The sequence below is a fragment of the Bombus flavifrons genome, chromosome 17 (genome assembly GCF_040668555.2).
Source record: "Bombus flavifrons isolate JBK064 chromosome 17, iyBomFlav1_principal, whole genome shotgun sequence".
Taxonomy (NCBI): domain Eukaryota; kingdom Metazoa; phylum Arthropoda; class Insecta; order Hymenoptera; family Apidae; genus Bombus; species Bombus flavifrons.
The window spans coordinates 7,025,738-7,045,842 of NC_138458.1; the positions used below are offsets into that span (position 1 = coordinate 7,025,738).

General features: G+C 50.1%; 1 long non-coding RNA gene across 1 annotated transcript; it reads right to left on the reverse strand.

Annotated features, from left to right (window-relative positions):
• Positions 1 to 5,963: 5,963 nt before the first annotated feature.
• LOC138188744 (uncharacterized) lies at positions 5,964 to 19,234 on the reverse strand. The gene is made up of 4 exons (XR_011175641.1): positions 18,657 to 19,234; positions 18,259 to 18,495; positions 10,708 to 10,993; positions 5,964 to 6,081 (listed from the first exon to the last, which is right to left on the reverse strand). It is a non-coding gene; the product is annotated as an uncharacterized LOC138188744 (long non-coding RNA).
• Between the last annotated feature and the right edge of the window lie 871 nt (positions 19,235 to 20,105).

Sequence of the window (20,105 nt, forward strand, 5' to 3'; positions counted from 1 at the left end):
GAACAATGACGAATCCCCGACGTCATTGTGCGCTGGCCCTTGCAGTTGGAGAAAAACGCAGAAAAGGGAAGAAAGCCCGGAGAAAGGAGAGAGAGAAATAGGAAAAGGTAGGCGTCGTGTGACAATCACTCGCCGCTGATTACACGGACCATTGTGCAAGGACAACGGAGTACGCGACGATAAAAGGGTTTCTCCTCTCGCTCTGCCAACGGAGCCGGATGATTCCGACGTCGGGACGAAAAGGCGAGGGAACGGCCGCGCCATCCAAACGGAGAAAGAAGAAAGAAGCGAGCCTGCTCGCTTCTTCGCTAAGCGTATTTTGGCGGTCACCTATCGGGCGTGTTTCCCGTCCTCCGTCCAACTAATCCGACGCGTCGTCCTTTTCGCTTCGCGCGTTTCCATCCTCTGTTCCGCGTTTTTCCGTTTCGTTTTCCAACTGCACCGTGTATCGGGATGGTTGGCCGATGCCACGGGGGGCCGCGCACTCTTTCCAGCTTAGATATATTAGCATGGAGAAGAGCACGACGGATACACGCGTAGACTTTTGCCATCGACTGTACGTGGCGAAGGAGAAGGCGAGTGGATGCGTGGCAAACAGGCCGCAGGTAGCTCGAATCGTATGGAACGAGGATGTTGACTCCTCCGGAGGATCGGGAAGAAACCGGAAACGCTTAGACGTTGCGAATCGAGCAGGTAGGACAGGTAAAACGGGTGGGGCTTCCGTTTCGAGATCGTCGATCGAGATCGATTCACCGGTCGTATTTTCTTCGCAGGAAGCCTTTCGATCACCGGACGAGCCAACTTTTCACCGCACGGCTACGTTATCGTCGATTTTAACGCTCGAAAGAAGCGGTTATACCGTTCTATCGATGTTATTACCTTTCCGATTAACTCGCTGCACGATAGGAACGACGCGAGCCGCGACTACCTTCGTTGCGTATTTAATTAGCGCTAATCGATTACCGCCAATCGCCGCAACCAGACCGCGCCTACGAGATCTTCCCTATCGACTTGGATCGGAAACAGCGGATACGTTCCTCCGATAAAATCAACTTGGTCGATATAAAACGTTCGACCTCGTTCAACTATTCCTCGACTTTAACGCGTTGAAAACGCGGATTCGCGGCTGCCTTCCAATAAACTTTGAACAAACGGACAATTTCACTTGGTCAATACGAGTCGATACGCGCTGTCCTAAAATCCGTCATCGAGAGCCCGTTATCCAGAGGCTTTGGAATTATCGCGCCTGGACAAGCACGCGTCTACGCGCAAGCAATCTCGCTAGTAAGAACGATTAAATAGCGGCCATTGTCTTATATCGCGTACGGCGATTCGTGACTCGATAACGAAACCCGCGAAAAGTAGGAAGTAGAAGAAAATAGCGCGCAACCGTGAGCAGCTTCGAGGTCGTAGAGGAGAAGAGGAAAAGGAAGAGAACGGTGAGGAAGAGAAGATCGGTGGTTAAGCCGCTTTTTGCCAAGCGGAGATGAGAAGCCAGGAGAACCGACCCGGTGAACCGAGGTCCCCGAGGACAGAACGGTACCCTGTGCCCTCCTCCTCCTTCTCCTCCTCCTCCTCCTCCTCCTCTTTCTCGTCGTACCACCTCCACCGCGGTTCCTCCTCTCGTCGCGCAGGCTACCGAGGACGAGCAGTCGGTCCGGCAGCGCCTCGAGCCTCTTTCCCGTAAATTCCTACTTGCGTGTTTTTCATCCGCTCTAAAGGCCTCTGTACACGTTGAAACGCGTTCCTACGCATCGCTACTCGAGTTTCGCGATACGCCTCGCGACCTACGTAAGTCCGGTATCGGCGAATCGGCGTCGCAAGCGACTCGTATCGCCACGCGTACGTTTCCCGTTCTTTCGACGACGCGTCATTGGAAGATCCATCGCGGTCCCTTTGCTCGCCGTCCTCTCGGTCTTTCGTCCTTCGTCGATAAACCGAAAGCGACGCACGCTTCGCGACGCGATTCAACGCTCGTACACTGCGCGTTACTCGCATCAGCTACGCCAATCGGTCTACCGTTTCTTTCACGAGTCGGCGTCGCACTCTCCGCTTCCCAGCAAACCAATTTTTCTCTCCCGAAAATACTCCCCCTCCCTCCGTTTCGCGGGAATTTTACTCGAAATGAAAATAACACGCGGCGATTTCGAGCAACAAACCGTCTCGGGTAACCGTTCGTTTTACCTCTATTCGAAAAACAACTCGCTCGAGAAGTAACTTTCTTATACTTTACGAAGCAACGTTGAATTTTGTATTTTGATCGAAACTTTCGAACGCGCTAGGAAATAACCGGCGGTTTTAAACGTTGCATTCTCCGTATGTTCGTGTCACGAACGACACGCTCGCGGTTACGTCACCATGTACTTTAACGTTCGTTTATACAATCGTTTTTGAAATATCTTACGTTCGGCGCAGAGTTGGAGTCGGAGTCGGAGTCGCGACAGTTTGCAACGAAAGCTTGCCACGAAAGACACGAAGGGAAATATCCGAATACAAGGTCTTGCGTTCGTTACATATACCTTTGTTGACAAACAAGCGATAACACGCGATAGTAACGCAGTATGTAACGCGGCTGACGTAACGTATTGCGTAATATTTGTTGACGAATAGAAAAGACGCGGGCGATCGACAATCGATCTGCGGGGAACGCGCAAACCAAAATATCGAAACTACCATGCGTCGAATTTACACGGTCGTCGCGTGTAGTACGTGTTTATCGACCAACACGGACATACGCGTTCCATTATTTCCCATGTTATTTTTTATCCGTGCCTTTCGGCTCGCAATTGCCGTTACATCTTCCCTTGCATTTCGATCTCGCGACGTAATTTCCTTTATAGCAGCAAGTACAGAAACGAGTACGATCGTCGATTAAGTCGTTCGATCGAAACAGCGGGAAATTTGGTAATCGAGCGATCGGTACACGCGGAACACGAATAAGAAAGCGGAGACAAACGCGCGTTTAGGCGGACGCGAGCCGAGGTCGATCGAACGGTGTTTGAACGCCTCCTCGATTCCTCTATCGGGTGAAAGCAACGTGTTCCTGGTAATGACTTCGTCATAGTGCAGACTCCGCGCCCGTTGTCTAGTAATACTGGTAATACCAAGCAGAGTTACGGGACTATCGACGTACCGCTGTGCTACCGAAAAACATTCCTTGCCTATTTTGCCGCGCGTTAATTACCTAGCGCGTTTTATTTCCCCGTCTCTTCGGCCAGCGCTGCTTTTCTTTCTTTCTTTCTTTCTCTCTCGATCTTTCTCCTAATCAAGACCGACGAAAGACGGCCGTGCAAAAATCCTAACGGTCGATCGAATAACAACTGCGAGCTACGTATCGGTCGTTGCAGGCTAGAAATAGAAAACTGCGAGCAGAAATTGCGTACGTTTGCGTTTGTCGCAATTTTCCTTCTTATATAATTGCACGACGTTTTTCTTCGTGAACGCGCACCGTTAACGACGGAAGCCTCCTGCTTCGAAACGGCAATTCGAAATCACGTTCGAAACTCTCGCTTACGATTCTAATGGTACAGGACGATCTCGTTTCTTATCCGTTTCTTATCCGTTTCTTATCCATTTCTTATCCGCTCTTTCTACCGACCTTCCAATGGCATATCATCTCGCGTTCTAACTCGCGCTCTAACTCGCGCTCTAAATAAATATAATAAACGCTGCTCCGCAAAACCAACGATTCCGACTTGTTATACTCTTTCGTTGCGAGTTTCCGGCGATTCCGTCTTTCTCTGCGCACGTTACGACGGAGAGGTGGTACTCTTTTAATTTAGGGCAACAAAAAAAGAAACAAAAATAAAAAAGGAAAAAAAAAGAAGAAAGATGGAAAAACGACGCGATCGGAGAACGATAGAAAAAAAATCTCGACGCGAGGAATTCGAGTCGGAGCAAAAAAAAGGAGATGGACCTTACCGGAAGTGGCCGCGACTCGATCACCCTCGGATCGTTACAACGAGGCTCGTCGTAGCCGTGGAACGATGCAAGGCGAGCGCGCGCGCGCGCGCGCGAGAGAGAGAGAGAGAGAGAGAAAGAGAGAGAGAGAGAGAAATCAGGTGGAGAAGGTGGAGAAAGAAGGTAGAAGCAGGGAGGAAAGAGAAGGGCTCTACTGTCACGGGAACGCCACGCGTGATCGAGTTACCTGGACGAACTGGCGTGGCGCAGGTGAGGTTGGTGCACGGCCTGCGGGACAAAGAACCGCAAGAAATACCGATACTACCTTACTCTGGGACTGTAAGGTCGCTGTCGCGACCCAAAATCGATACGTCCGCGCACTCAGCGTTCCTCGGTTGCCTAGCGAAACCAGCTATTCCGACGTTCGAGTTCGCGCGACCGAACGAATCCGTAGACCACGACAAAGTGTTTCGCGTTGCGCGTGAAAAGAAGGAAATTCGTCGACGGTGGTCGTCCGGCGAAGCGCGCTTTTACCAGAGACCAGACACGCGAGCCCTTCGCACGACATCGATACGACGAAACATAGATACCCTCTAGCATTGCCTCGTCCTTCCTGTGCGGTTTCGCCGTTACGTTCCCTCGCATACGCGCAACTATACTTGCGCTTACTTACTGGCCCCTGCAGCTTCCTTTACCTTTGTACGCGCGTACACGCGCGACGAATCGCGCTCCGCTCGCCATCGATGGCCGTACAAGTGGAAATATCTACGTTTTCGAGCACAGGCTCTTTCGCGTCGTTTCGACGACTACGATTCGACGTTGTATTTCTCTTTCCTCTCTTTTCTCGTATCTCGGTTGTTCCCCTTCGCGGTTTGCCCCGTCGGACGTTCGGTAAATCCCTCTAGCTGTGAGTTATCACGCGGACCACTGTCCCCGCTAGAAACGAGCGTCGTATAGTAGGTCGGCTGGACGTCTCCTTCTTGGCCTTCGTTTAATCCGCTCTCTGTACGTCCGCGGAGCCGGTTGATCGACACGTCGCGCCACTCTTTTCTTACGTTTCATCGCGTTTCTCTTCGTTTCCTCTGCAACCGTGCATCGGATCACAGCCATCGTGATAAGCGTACTCGCCTTAAACTTAACTCGTTAAGTTTCTATTTGGTCGATCGTTTCGCAAACCGTCCGATATTCTCTTTCCACTTTTCTTCTTCTTAGACACTGGCGCGCACCGGAACCAGGCCGACGCCTTTTTCTCCCGACTTTGTCCCTGTCCAACGATACAGCCGTCGCAGCCGACTCTCGCGTACTCGAACGAGAGAACGTTTTTACCCGGCGTTGTATGACTTTGCGAATCGCTGTCCGTCGCGACTCGCTTACTCGCCGAATGCCATCGTTCCACGAAAATAACGCAATTCGACTGCCAATTGCGTCCGTGTGGCGGACAATGCCGATACCGAACCGTTACGCGTCGGACACGATTACGCGACGGATCGATATCGATCGACCTTGTGTCGCGGCCAGTGCGACGTCAAAGCATCGCCAAAGTATCTAGGTGATATGTTTACGACTATGAAGCGACTCACCGGACATCCTTATACCGTGAAACGTTGCCCGTCCGTGTTCCTACGATCCTTGCATCGATTCGTTCGCTCGATTCCTCGCCAACGTTCAACGAACCAACGATTTCGATCGGCAGGGTCACACCCTCTAAAGGGGTCGTCTAGGTAAGCTGACCGATGCACGTTGGAAGCCATACCTGTTTCTTAAAAGAGTAAGAAAACTGCAACTACTCTTTGTATCTGGTTACCGATCGTCGTTGTCGTTGTATAGCGTTCGGATAGATCTTTACCTTATCAGAAAATTAATATCGCCGCGTTCTTTGGGCTAGCCATCTCCATCGGTTTCCACGATCCATCGGTTTCTAACGAGGTAAATTCAAACGAGGGCATTATCGAAACGACAAAAGAAAAAAAAAAACAACTATAGCTTCGAAAGAAGGTCAAATAGAACATAAGGAAGAAGAACGAGATACCGCGTGGATTTCCGATCCGATCCGGAGAGCTTCGGGTATTCCGGATGGCTGCGTGACACACGGAGGGTTGCGATCCGTGACAGCCGGTTCGCCAAGCTCGCGAGAAAGTTCGTCCAACCGATTTTCACGCGTCATCGTGGCTTTGCCTCTTTCTGCAAAAGCAAGCGCATCTATAGACAACGTCGAAAAGCGTTGCGATCGACCAGGTGAAAGCAGTCTCGGTTCGAAAGAATCGCGATATCGTTTCCAACGAGTCTCTGAAAATTTGCGAGAAAAACGGATGGCTGGCGGTAACCGTATACGCCAACTCGAGTGCGCTTCGACCGTTTATTTTGAATTTGTCGCGAGTTCGACGACCGATGACGACGAACGACGGCCGCGAAGAAAGGCTGCGTCCGCGTGACCATTCCTACATATGCATATGTATGCATACATGTATTTTACAACGCATAAACACACGACACGCATTCGCAATTTTTTTCTCCTCGATCCCCTGTATTTTCATATTTGTTCGCCACGGCTGGCTTTTCCGTTCCACGCGAATTCTTACGGACGTTCGAGCAGCTACGGTCGCGATAAAGCCATCGGTCGTAACGAGAAAAAACCGGCCGCAACGATTTATCGGAAAGAGGGGAGACAACGGACGGCGAAGTTTTTCCCGGGCGAAAAAATTAAGAGGGAGGACGAGCGAACGGGAAACACATGCCTCTGTTATTACAGGCGTCGAAATTCTACACCTCTTCTACGACCTCTTTAAATTCATCTCTGTTTAATTAGGAAACCTCGCTGTTTCTCTTTGTTCGAACGCGTTCCGTTTCCTACGTATCCTCGCGGCATTCTGCGCGCTACTCTCGTCAATTTTCACCTTGTTGCGTAATTCGGCGACGATCGCGTTCCTCCTCGCGTTCCTGTCGTACGATACAAAGGGGCGACTAAATTAAACGCGATTAAAGCGAGACCTCGCGAAAATAAAACGCACCTTGGCCACGCGATTCTTCGCGATAAACCATTTTATCGAAACGCGTTCGCACCGCTACGATATCTACGCGCGACTAACGATTTCTTCGAATCTCGCGTCGTTTAACAGCCGCGTAAGTAAATACCAAACGTAGTTGCGACGCATCGCCAGAACGATACCGAGGAACTATCGTTTGGATCTTGGTTGGTTGGTGGGTCGCGACCGATCAGAGTATTTCGCGCGATGGAAACGTCTCCGAAGAGAGAAGAACAAAGGACGAGGAGGATCGGAGGAGGACGCGGATAAGACGGAGAGAAAAGGTGCCGCGGTGAGCTCAGCAGGGACACCTGCGTCGAAGACGAAGGCCGCGTTGATAATCCGCCTTATCCTAAAACAGGATCGACCGTGAGATTGCGTAGGCGTGTCAGGACGCGTCAGTGCTGGCCCATAACCGCGTCTTCCTTGTAACTAACCGCTGCTCGCTTTCCCTGCCTACGATTCCTCCCTACGATTCCTCCATTCTCTTCTCTCTCGTGTCGTCGTGTTCGTCGCGTCCAAGAGAGGGAATACGATTCGATACTCGTGGCTCGGGCGTCGTTGTTTCGACGCCGGCAGGAACCAACATCCGCGCATAGCAGCGTATCCCGTCTTCTCTTTTTCCCTCGCCTCTTTTTTCTTCCATCCGAGAGTCTCGACGTCCGGAGAATCGACGAGCTCGAGGTTAAGGTGGGACGATAAGCCAGTGAAAAATGAAAAACCTGTTCCTCTTCCTGCGTTGGGATGAAACGGTGGTCATTACATGGTCGAGCGCGCACGGAGGTCTCAAATATAGGTGTACCTGCCACTGGCCGTGAGTATCGCGAGAAGCTACACGAAGGATATGAGAAAAACCTCGAGTCGACCGGAAGCTAGTCTCCCGATAGACTCACCTTATACAGGGAACGGCGAACGCTCCGTACGCTGTTTAAAATAAAACCGCGGAAACTTGGTCGCAACTATGGGAACATTTTTTCTTTTTTTCTTTTTTTTATCTTATCGAGAGTGGCTGCTTTGACCGCTTCGCGTCCACCACTTCTCGGCTCCTAAGAACACGCGGCCGAGCCGTGTCTCGATACGATCCAAACCTAACGTACCGTAGTATCGTACACGTGCCCTGTTTCGTGCCCAATACCGTGCGGTAGCACCGCGCCACGCTACTGCCGTGTGTGCAGCGCGTAGAAACGAAAGCCACGAATCGCGCGTGAAAAACACGTTTCCGCGATAATTGGGCGAAAGTTTCGCGAAAAACCAGACGATTTGTACATTTCGTTTATCGGAATGAACGGGATTCGCACGGGCTACCGGTTCTCGACGTTGTCTTCGTAAGTGGCAGAGATAGATACGCTTAACACAGGCAGTTTGTAACGCAGCTTTCGAGCTTTCGTCGTAAGATCGACGGCCGCGTCACTCCATTAGGTAGGATTCGTTCGGCGTCGATGGACGACGAGTCGGTTGAATCGCGAGATCGCAGGATCATGGAAGGCAGAGGCGTGAGATTGGAAGAACGACGGAAGGAAGGAAGGAAGGAAGGAAGGAGGGAAGGGGTAACTGCGAAAAAGCGATAGAACGATCAAGCAAGGATATCCGGAGAATGGGAAGAGGGTGGGTGCAGGGCTGGCTGTAATGGGAGAAACGAAGGGCTAAACCAAAGATGGGTACAATAGGAACGGCAACGGGTAGGTAGGTAGCAACGCGACCAAATAAAAGTAGGTCTAAGAGTTAGGCGGATGCAACGGTGGCGTAGCTACAGTTTCGGAGTAGAAGAACGCGTTGGGGATTAATTTGCCAGTGAAATCCCATTTCGCGGTCTGTAGGCGGAACGACAACTTATTTAATTAATTAGACAGAGTTGGGAAAAATATCGTAGGAAACACGGTTGCCGAATTCGTCGCAAAGTTGCCTGGCATCTCGCCGGAAGAGCAACGCACGGTTCTATCCAACGTTATCCAAAGCGAGGTCGGTTTTGCTACGAAAACAAAGCGTTTTATACCGTCAAAGTACGGTTCAAGATACTTTCGTTACACGGCCGCAAATGGCAAAGGAAAATAAGGAGTCGCGTTACGCGGGACAGCCTGCACGAGCAGCGACGTTTCCTTCGCGCGGCGTTCGTTCCAGCCTCGCTCCTATCCTTATTTGTCGGTAATTAGTATCGCGTTGTCCCGAACCAAGGTACGCCGTCCTAGTACTCTCGTACAACGACGTAATTAACGAGATAATCGTCAGCGCGAGCGCTATCGAGCCGTACGGATCCTTCTCGAACGGAACGCGTTCTCGCGTTCGTCTACAGTCGTCGGTTGTACTCTGCTGGATCTGCGAGTTCGTCCGTCGTAGATTTGCCAACGTTTCTGTTCTCGGAGTCCCGCGAGACGATGGATTCGCGTACCACGGAAGGAACGAGAATAACGAGGGAACGAGACGGAACGGCGGAAAGGACGATAGGGCGGGCAGGCGTTGTTCATCGGAATATTTACGAGCAGTGGAACCCTGTTGATGCGTGCCCGGCCGAAACACGTTGACCGTACTAGACGGTGCACGTGTCTGCACGCACCTTCGACCATGCGTGTTCGTTCGTTTATGCGTGTATCCGCGTGCTTACGACGAGACGTGGCAACGCAGGTTGGAATGCAGTTTAGGAACGCGAGAGTCGCCCACGAGGCCAGCTCCCCTTCCCCTTCCGAAGGCCTTCTTACAGGAAGAAACCGAGGCTGAGGGGAAGCTCGCTGCTACCAGGAAGGAACTCGTTGGAATTCCCTTGACTCGCCTTCTTTCTTCTCGTCTCTACGTCTCCCCGTGCTTCTTCTCTTCCTTCTTTTTCCTCTCCGCCCCTCCGCCGTTCTCTCCTCCTTCTTTTCACCGAATAATTTCTAATACGCCGATGCACGCGGTACCGACGTTTAAATTACCACGCTGGCATTCGCATCCATTCACGGTGACCGTATGCCAGTATCTGCGCGCACGTTTCTCTTCACCGAGGTATTATTCGACGCGGCCGTGTCGCAAATTCTACGACAATGTCTCGCCGTTGCTTCGTATCGTCCGTTCAGGCTCTCGGAGGTAGCAGCACGATGCCTCTCTTCGGGCAAACGTGGCGCGCAATTAAACGCGACCGCGCAAGGTGTCGGTCGTCGAGTACGTTCGAATTTACCAAGCGTCGGACGCAGCGAAAAACCTCCTTGTCCTCCGATGGTCGAACGGAGCAAACGGAAGCGACTTGGAGATTGCCAAAACCGTTTTTCTCCGATCAAAACGGTCAAGGACGGCTTACGTATTTCTCTAACGGCATTACGTAACATTCGGCGACGTAACTGGCTAATCTATTCGTACGCAAGTCGGTCTTCCGTGTGCTTGCACGAGTCGACCGAAGTATCTTTGTGTATCGCGGAATAATTTCCCAAGCAAGCTATTTAGAAAAAGCCTATCGAACAGCCTGTAGATAGCGTACTTGCCATTTAAACGAGTTACGCTGGATACGTACGTCGATCGTCGTTCTCCGTAAGAACGGCTGATACGACACGACGCGAGCAGCAAGTTGGCAGAACGGATTCGAACGAATACGTTCACACAGCGTACGTGATATCGACGACGGTATCCGACTCGCGATCGGCCATTGTAATTTGCTTCTTCCATGCGATTTTCCATTCTTTCTGAGAAAACGTTGAAATAAAATTTCGTATATCTTGCCCTGGATCCGACGGTCGGAGATTTCATTTTTCCGAAATATCCAATCGTATCTCGATTATTCTGGAAAATATAGGCGAGACGCGGATGACCGGTGACCAACCTAGCGATCGACGCGTTAAACGGTCCGATGCTTTCCACGAGTTCTTCCTCTTCTTCTTCTTCTTCTTCTTTTTACGTCGGTCTATTTGATTGTCGCGCGAGACGAGAAGATGTCGTTGATCTTGACGTACGTCGAATTTGCCTGGATCGTTTTTCTCGGCAAGGAAGATGGAAGCAGAACGGTGTGCGATCGAACACTCGACTCGTCGTGTCGACGAAGTCAACGGCGAAAATAACGGAGTTCTGGTGCCGACGACGAGAAAGGAGAAGGAGGAGGTCACGGCTACCTGGAAACAACATCGATGGAATGTCTCCCTTTCTTTATTTTTCCTCGTGCGTAGTTTCGAGGGAGGATCGTCGTTCCTTCCTAGAAAACTTACGCGCGAAGGACGGTCGCGACGCTCGTACGAAATCCGCCGATTTACGACCAATCGTCGACTCGGTTCGAATCAGGTCGTGAGAGGCCGGTGGAAGCGCGCACAGGGCTTTGACGAACACTTCGTCGATCGATCGGTATCGTCGCGTAAACCACCACCAAGAATCGCTCGAACGGACCGACAGCCGAACAACGAACGCTAGGACGGCGCGTTATAGCGGTTTTTCCGCCAGCGTTCGCCCGATCGGTGTTGTACCGTAGGTGAGTTTCGAGGCGAGCCGAGAAGGAAATATCGCTGAGGCCGGAGTAGAAAGCGCGAGGACGGTGAGTATCGCTGGGTAGATGACGTAATCGGACAAGAGGTCTCTTAATTGGCTCGGCGTCTAGCGCGTTAGGATCAATTGTCGACGTAATGCGAGGCAGAACGGCGCGGAGTGGAGTAACACAGCGTGACGAAGCGCGAGGCAGCTAACGCCGACGCAGCTTCCCACACTGGCGTGTCTCGAACGGCGCCTTCGACCGGCTTCCGATGTAACAGGTACTTTGGATCCGTCTTCTTTCCACTTACGACTATTACTTCTCTTACCGCGACGTCGAATCCGCTCCGAATCACCCAGCCAATAGACGAAACGAACGCCAATAGACTAAGCGGAACGATCATTTCCGCTATCTTCCGGTATCTAAGAAGGAAACGACGCACCATTTTCCACCGGTGTGACGAGAGACCGTCTTTGGAACGCGAGAAAACTCGCGAGGGACGCGATTCGTACGCGGAATCTCGACTGTTTAATTCGCTTGTCAGTTACCGGTGTACGCAAGCGTTTAATATCCAATTGTTATCGTTCGTTCGTAGAGATCCGGCCAACAGAGGCTGCCGAGAGCCTAAAAGGCGTGTAATACGATGGCAGACGAGGAGCTAATGCGCCGAGTCGAACGAACTTCCGGGTGTTCGGCGACCCTCGTTTGTCTCGGAAGCCAAAGAAGTCGCAAGGAGCCGTTACGTAGTGGCACCGAGGCATTAAGGCATCGAGGCGTTCCAGCCTCTCTCGATCGTCGTGCCTCTACCGTCGCTCGAAAAATAACTCGAAGCTGCTCGACCCTTTAAAAGTGCCACGTATCTCGTTCTTTGCGCGCCTCCTTCGACAACACGAACGCAGCCGTTTCTCGAAATTTGCACGCGTGCCTGAAATATCATCGGCCGAATAGGCAAGAGTCGGAGAAGAGGTTTTCCGAAAATCGGGCAATGAACATTTTCTAAAGGACCTAGATCTATCTACATAGAGCTTTCACAGCCGAGAGAACGACAAGAGCCAACAAGAACGTTGAAAGAGAACGAAGAAGACGGAAGAGTAGTAGTGGTAGGTGATCTGACCTTCCTTGGGACGAGAGGTGATCTGGGATCGCGCCCTCTGTCGGAGGTACGGTTACGTGGAGGAGAACGATAACGGAACGTCCTCCTCTTTCTCCGCCGTTTTCTTCTTCTTCTTCATCTTCTTCTTCTTCTTCTTCCTCTTCCTCTTCCTCTTGTTTCTTGACCGTCTCGTCGAACGGCATTCGGTCCCGCTGTCGACTAACCGCTTTCGGTGATGTGGAGCGACGAGATTCTTCAAAGAGGCGGAAGACCAGGCATCGCACGGTGGATTACTGGGAAACGAGAGAAAAGACGAGGGAAAAGACGAGGGAAAAGACGAGGGAAAAGACGAGCGAAAAGAGAAAAAAGAAGGAAAAGGGAAAGAAAAAGTTAGGACGCGTCGTTCGAGTCGAGACGAGTGTGAATTTTTAGTCTAAACGGTGGCCATTTGACGGCGTTCGGAGCAAAGTGGTTATGACCGTGTTCGGTGATTCGAAGCTCGGAATCCCGGCAGAACCGCGGTGGCATTGCAGTCGCAATCGCGTGTCCACCGCTCGTTACCACCGCCGGAAGTTGTCATCGACTCGATCGAATACCTTGCTCGCGAGCAACCGACCAAGCGAGCGGAGCAAACCTGCTCGTTAACTTATTATCGATTACTCGACGCTTTCGGCGTCGCAGTCGGTTGGACTGTCATTTCCGAGTACGTCGGACGTATCTCGAGGTCCGTTGCTGTTCGCCTCTTTCGTCCTCTCGAGAGCAGACGACCGTCTCGCGCGAGAAACAGCCCCGCCACCGGAAGCAGAAAAACTTGCGAGACAAAAGGATCGCGCACCGATCTTCTCGAATTTTTATACGTTGCCATACAGTTTCGTGAGAATCTCGTCGCAGGTGGAAGCGATCCGGAGACAAGTGGAATTCGATCTTCGGCCTGGACCAAAGGATACACGCGGGAACTCGCAACATCGTGCGTTCTATTACTTCGCTTTTAACCTTCGCCCTCCTTTTTTTCCTCTCCTTCGATTACATTCTTCCCTCCACGTGCGAATCCGATTACTTCGATGCTTGCTGGCGTCGACGCGTTCCTCCAAACGTTTCAAAGTCAGCTCCTTTTTACGTTTCTTGCGAGCGTCGTAGCTGTCTCGCGAACCATTCGCACAACGCCTGCTTGGTAGTCCGTTAATCCGTTAAAACGAACAGCGTATCTATTTGTCGATCGATCCGCGGGATCTGGTAAGACGAAAGGGATAAGGAAAGGAGGAAGAGAGAGAAGGTGGATCACAGACACGCCCTCCTCGTTTCTCAGGGAGGAAAAGGGCGAGGCGGCCTTCCTCGATCGAGCCCACCTCGTTTTCGATAATCACCGAGATCCCTTGGAGAACGATCGCTTCTTTTATCGGTTTATCTTCTTCCTCTTGGAAGAAAAACTGGAATTTGTCTTGGCGAACGATACCACGCTACGTTCCTAAAAAAACAAAAAGAAAAAAGAAAGAAAACAGAGAGAAAAGAAAAAGAAAAATCATCCTCGACCCTTCCACGGCTTTTCCTGCTTCGTTCTTCTTTCTTTTTTATTTTCGTTTTCTATAGAACACAACGATCCAAAATACGAGACAGCTAACCGAGAAAGTGGGTTAATGCTTAATCGCGTTTAATTGTCCGTTTCTCGGCACTGGTTCGCCCGCAATTACCAGAGGTTACCTTTCAAACTCCCTTTGACCCTTTTCAAACGGATTCAGCTTCTTGGCCAGAAATAGCAAGCAAATATTTCAAAGCGCAAATTAAACGTATAACTCGATTAAAAGTATCGATTTCGTTATAAAGCACTTTGGTTCGCGACGGTCGTTTCGCCCAGTGTAACTGGAAATTTATTTATTTTCGAGCTGTTCTTTAAAAAAAAAAAAAAAAAAAAATACGAGGGACGCCAGATCCGATTCTCCGATTATACGTATTCTCGGGACGAAAGGGCAAAGCACCGAAATTAAAACGGGATTTCCAAGCTGTTTTAAACGCGCAGTTTGCCGAAACTCTAATATCTCTATCGATAGAGTAAGTCTTTCTTCTTCTTCTTCTATCGACACGGCTCTGGTGGCAAGCTATTCGTAGCTATTTGATGAGAAACGAGCTTCACTCGACGCTTCCTAACGTTTCGCGTGTACGATTGTCCGTTTCGCAAGGTCCGAGCATCCAAGAATGCCCGCTTCTTACTACCTAATACTTAGTTACCTAAGCATCGATTCCAGGCAAGACGGAAATTCCTCGTACGTCTCGGTTTTTCCGCGATATTTGATTTTCCGGCCAGGCCTCGGACACCGTACGTCCATACAGGCTCAACGACTGCATTTCACACGGCAAAAGTTTGTTTCGCACGGCGAGTTCGCAGCATCCGCTCACCAGCCGATACGCGAATTTTTCTCAACATTTTTTACGCGTTGCATCGTTTTCGTACAGCGTGCTATAACATTTCTCCGTTTGCGCAGTGTACGTTCTATCCATGGGCAGAATTAAAGTAAAAAGTCGATGGTCGGAACTGGCGAGGGAACTTTCGAGAGGCGAAGACGTCGAAGCCGACGGCTGAAAGAACGCTGTCGGACTCGGTCTAACACCGAACCTCTAATTGAGATCATTTCAACTCGGTTTGCGTCAATCTACGCGAACGGAGGAAGTTTTGTCCATCGCTCGGTGTCGCGACGGAGCTTGCCGACTGTCGGGAACAGCGGAAAAATTAGGGGTTTGCGAGCACGACTTGCCGAACGGCCCGCTTCGAAGACGGATCGCATTCGCGAGCCGTAGAACGAAGGAGATCGAGCGATCGGCATCGGAAATCGTTGCTCGAGCGACGAGTTTTATCTCGACACGTTAAAACGACCCTACTGCGGCATTAATTCAGACAATTTGCGACGTGGTCCACGCTCGGTCACTCTTGTTACATTCTTTTCGTGTCTTCCCATCGTCCTCCTGCCCCTCTCGACGTTCATATACGTGCTTACTCTCCTCTCCTCTCCTCTCCTCTCCTCTCCTCTTCTCTTCTCTTCTCTTCTCTTCTCTTCTGTCCGCCTGCTTCCGTCATCAGTTCGTCTCCCTAGTCGTTCGTCTCCTTCGGATGAAAAACGCAACGATCAGCGCAGATCGGATTAGAAGCGATAGTATTACAATACGATTATTATCCGTCGTTAGCATTATCCTATCGTTAGCGCGATCCAACGAGGATCGTTCGTATTTTTCGTTACATCTACATCATAGTAATCGGCTAGCTATTTCTAATGTCGCTGGCGAGCAATTCGTCTGGAAAAATCGTGGTACGTTACGCGAGGAACGCGAACACTCGTCGATATTTAAATATAAAGAACGGGGAATATTTACCGTGAGATTTGAAACAATCGCCCGTTCAACGCGCAATACCGACGCCGCGTTTTCAAATATCGTGTTGTAGGTGCGAACGAAGAATAATTTCATCGGCCAACTCCACCGATTAATCGCAAGCAGCCGCATTCGTGCGTAGGATAAAACGAGCGGTCTTTTCATTCGCTGTCTCTCTCCTCGTTTCCCCTTCGCTGGCCAGTTCGAGGCAACGTTAACACCGATTCGGTCGTGAACGCAACATCAACAATAAGTGCGAATTTCTTTGGTTAGCTGTGTTCTCGGTGGCTGAGGATACCGCGTGCACGGTGAATCGAGGAAGGAGCCGATGCAAAAAGCGGAATAACCAGAAATTTACTCGGAATATGAGCCTCGTGAAAAGAAACAACGGAGATCTCGTTGGAGGTCGAGACAAAAGGGGGGCTCGTTGCATGTTGGCCAGCCTTCTCGTAATTTCGCCCTTGCAAAACAGGAAGTGCGATACAAAGAGAGCGAGGCGCCGCGTTCTTTTTTCCTTCCGCGATACTAACGAAATTAAAGGTTCCTTTGTCGCCAGTTTCACGAAATACGCGTATCTACACTTTGTAATAAGGAGGGAAGAAGATCGTTACAGAGGGAAAGAGGAACGAGCTGTACTACTTTTCGGAGCACCGCTTTTTCTCAAACTCTCCTCTCCATCATCCTGATACGACACCACGGTACAGTACTCGACGAGCAGAAACGAGATACAACGGGTTTTCGGTGTCCGTACTCGTCGATTGAACAGCGTTTGCCGCCTTTAGCCTATCGCGTATGGTTTCCTCTGAAAGCGTTAATCCTCGTCCACGCTGCCGACTAACACTGTCTTTGTGGTTCCGGTATTGGTTCGGCTACGTTATATTTTTCCGGCCACCGCGATACCGGGGAGAGGCGTCGTCCGAAAGATTCGAACAAGGTACGCGTCGTTTCCGCGTTAGTCGAGAATCTAGACGCAACTACACCTATTCCAGCAGCGCCGATCGATTATATCTGTTCTCTAGCTCTGGACAAGAGATATCCGTCGTCGTTTCCATAGCTTGGCTTAGTTGCAGTTCTATCGATAAATAGCGTGGAAAATTGGATTCTAAAGCGGGTGCTAATTCCGTCGGGTTACACTAGATGGGTCGAGTTGTTCCGAGGAACAGAGAATCGCGAAATCCGAGTGCCTTTCATCCGTGATTGCAGCATAGAGACACGATTTACTAGGTTCTTTCAATCGAGGCATGAGCCACAAGTTTTATCTCTGACGTTTCTGTTCTTTACAAAATCAGGAAATCCGTCTTTTTGCAAGGGGGCCGAGGCACGTTTCACGCGTCTATGAATGAAGATCCATTTACATACGGTTTCGTATGGAAATTAGGCTGTAGGGCGCGCGAAACCTGTTCCAAATGCCCCGCTAAAACCGATCTGTATTTGATAATTTTACTTCTGCCGCGAATGTATACGCTCGCGTAACTTATTCTCCTAAAAATTCAATCGAGAAAGAAGAGAATGGTAACCGACAACCACGATGTTTCGTAACAAATAGCATATAATATTTAGCGACGTAAATATTACAGTAAACGCGTAAACTAACCTCGGTCCGATACGTTCGTCTTCTTCTAAACTTCTTACCAGTTACTTACGCTTTTTTGCTACGATCTTAACGGATTGAAACGCGTTTACTTCCGACTACGAGATCGTTGTCGCATCGTTAGTATCTACGGCATAACGTTTCCTAACGATAAACGACGATAACGACGGAGAACGCGGAGGAAGGAAGACAGAGGTTCGAGGCAAATATCGTTGCGCGTGAAACGGTAAGCCGTGCTAAGCGCTTTCGAAAACGTCTTACGAGGCTGGCAACGATTTTCCCACGACTCCTCCCACGACCTACACAGATTCTTTTCGAGGTTCTTCTTTGCCTTTTCGCCCCCTCGACTCGTTCTCGTTGGCTGTCTTTCTCGCGTATACGAATCGTATTGACCGAGTCTTCGTCTCGGGATGCGAAGAGCTCACTCGGTCATGTAACGGGATGCAAGGAAAACGCACTCCAACTCCCTTTGATTTGCTCGCACAATGACGGCTTTCGTCCGAACAATGGCCATGCGAGGGTAAGATACGTGCTTCTCGAAGGTATCCGCCCGGTCGCAGAGAAGTTGAGGAAATCAGGACCGCAAAAGACGGGCTACCTGGCCGTCTGTAGCCGGATGGAGAGACGCTGAGGGAAGAAAGAAAAAAAAAAGAAAAGAAAGAAAGAAAGAAAGAAAGAAAAAGCGTGCGGGGAAAAGAAGTCGTGAACGCGCGCAGAACGAAGAAGAGGGAACGACTGGAAATACAAAAAAGGAGGCACGAGAACGAAACGTGGCGGGATCGAGCACCTACGTCGATATACCGGTTACGCGCGCGCGACCATCATCCCCCTGCTCGCACATGGCCGAAAAGTTTCTCACGAAAAGGAGGAACCGTACCTACGGTGGTCGACTTTGTCCAGAAGAAACGAAAAACGATCCTTCCAGTGCCAAGCCACGCTCCTTTTTTCCCTCTTCTCCTATTTCTTCGTCGAGTCAGAAAAGAAGATGCGCTCCGTACGAGGAAACAGAACACGGATGCAGACCGCAGCGTAGATCCGTGTATCCGTGTATCCGTGTATCCGTGTATCCGTGTATCCGTGTATCCAAGCGATCCCCGTGCACTTACGTTTCCAGCTAGAAGCAAAGAGCAGGTAAGAAAATGAAATTACCGTAGCTACAAAAATGGCGTCGTCCTATTAGTATTTACGAAGAAAATGTCAAGCCGATAAGCGTTTCGCGGAGTTCGCGCTCCTACCGCACCTTCCACTCCCTCCTGGATCGCTTACGTTACTTACGTTGCTTACATAATAAGCGATGAACTCTCGGAGAACTCTTCTCCTCGCCTTTCTCATCCTGTCCCGGTCCCTCCTTTCTTTTCTAACCGCTCGTCTCGTTTCCTCGCGGTGGCACGGTGGCACGGCGGCACGGCGGCACGGCGGCAACGGTTAGCAGCGACGACCAAGGCGACGGCACACGAGCGCATCGCGATGGAGCAGCGATATCGGGACCCCGGCATCCAGAGTATAAAGGGAAAACGGTCTCGAACAGGAGGGAGTAGAGAGAACACGGAGGTCGACGTTACGCCACTGAGAATTTCTTCTGGCGATCCTCTTCGTCCCGATAGAGCTGTCGGTACCGTCTTCCTCTCGCGTCCACTCGTACCATATCTTTTGCGCAACTCGATTGGCTTAGCTGGCGCGCGCCACGCACATAACCTATTCCGCAACCACTCCGATTCCACCGGGAATATTTGCCCGCCAACAATTTTTCAAATCCTACCCGCCATCTTGTAACTTCCGTGTCGTAAAGTTCTTCGATTTCGACCCGTTCTAATTCTTCCTAACGACAACGAAACGAAAGGCGTATCCTCGGAAGCAACGCGTATAACCACGTATTAGTGTTTCATCCTTTCTCTTTTTCTTACGAGTCCTGTAAGCTGGTGAAAGACGCGAACGAACCTTTAAGCGGCCGATCCTCCTCGTAGATTATTTCATAAGCATTCCCAATACGGAAAAGTTCATCCGCTCGTACCCGCTATGAGCTCAAACCGTTGTTGCGCAAGCGATTCCAAGCCGGGGATCGCTCGTTCGTGCGCTCCTTGCCTCTTTGCTTGCTTATACGCGTCCGTGTTCAAATTCTCTGACATAAATGCATATATAAATACACAGAGTTATGTACGTATACCTTCGAAAGTCCAACTGCACGAAGCTCGCAGTCCTTAAACGCATCGGAACGTTCGAATCGACTAGACGTTGCAAACATTGGACGCGTGCTGCCCTCTCTCGTCCTCTTTCTCCTTTAACTGCAAACACCGTGTTTACGCACCTATACTTTTACTCACGTATTCATCAAACCAGCAAATATAAACGTTTCCATATAGTAAATAACTTTGTGCGGACGACTCGCGATAATTAATATATATATATATATATTATATATATATATATGATAAATATTATAACGATAACCTTTTCTATCTTGATACCGCATTACTTTTCCGTGTTTCTTTCTATTCGATATTTAAATAAACTATTATAATTCGGTAAGAAATCGTTACCGATTTGTATATAGAATCACGTATACAGCGTATTTATTTTGGTAATTATGTTTGTTCGTTCGTTCGTGAAATAACTACGCGTTCTTATCCTATTTATACTCCTGCAGGACAACAACGTTTCACTCTGCCTATTTCCTTTCGTCCGATTCAACAACGAAATATCAATGCCGAGTACCGAATGCAATAA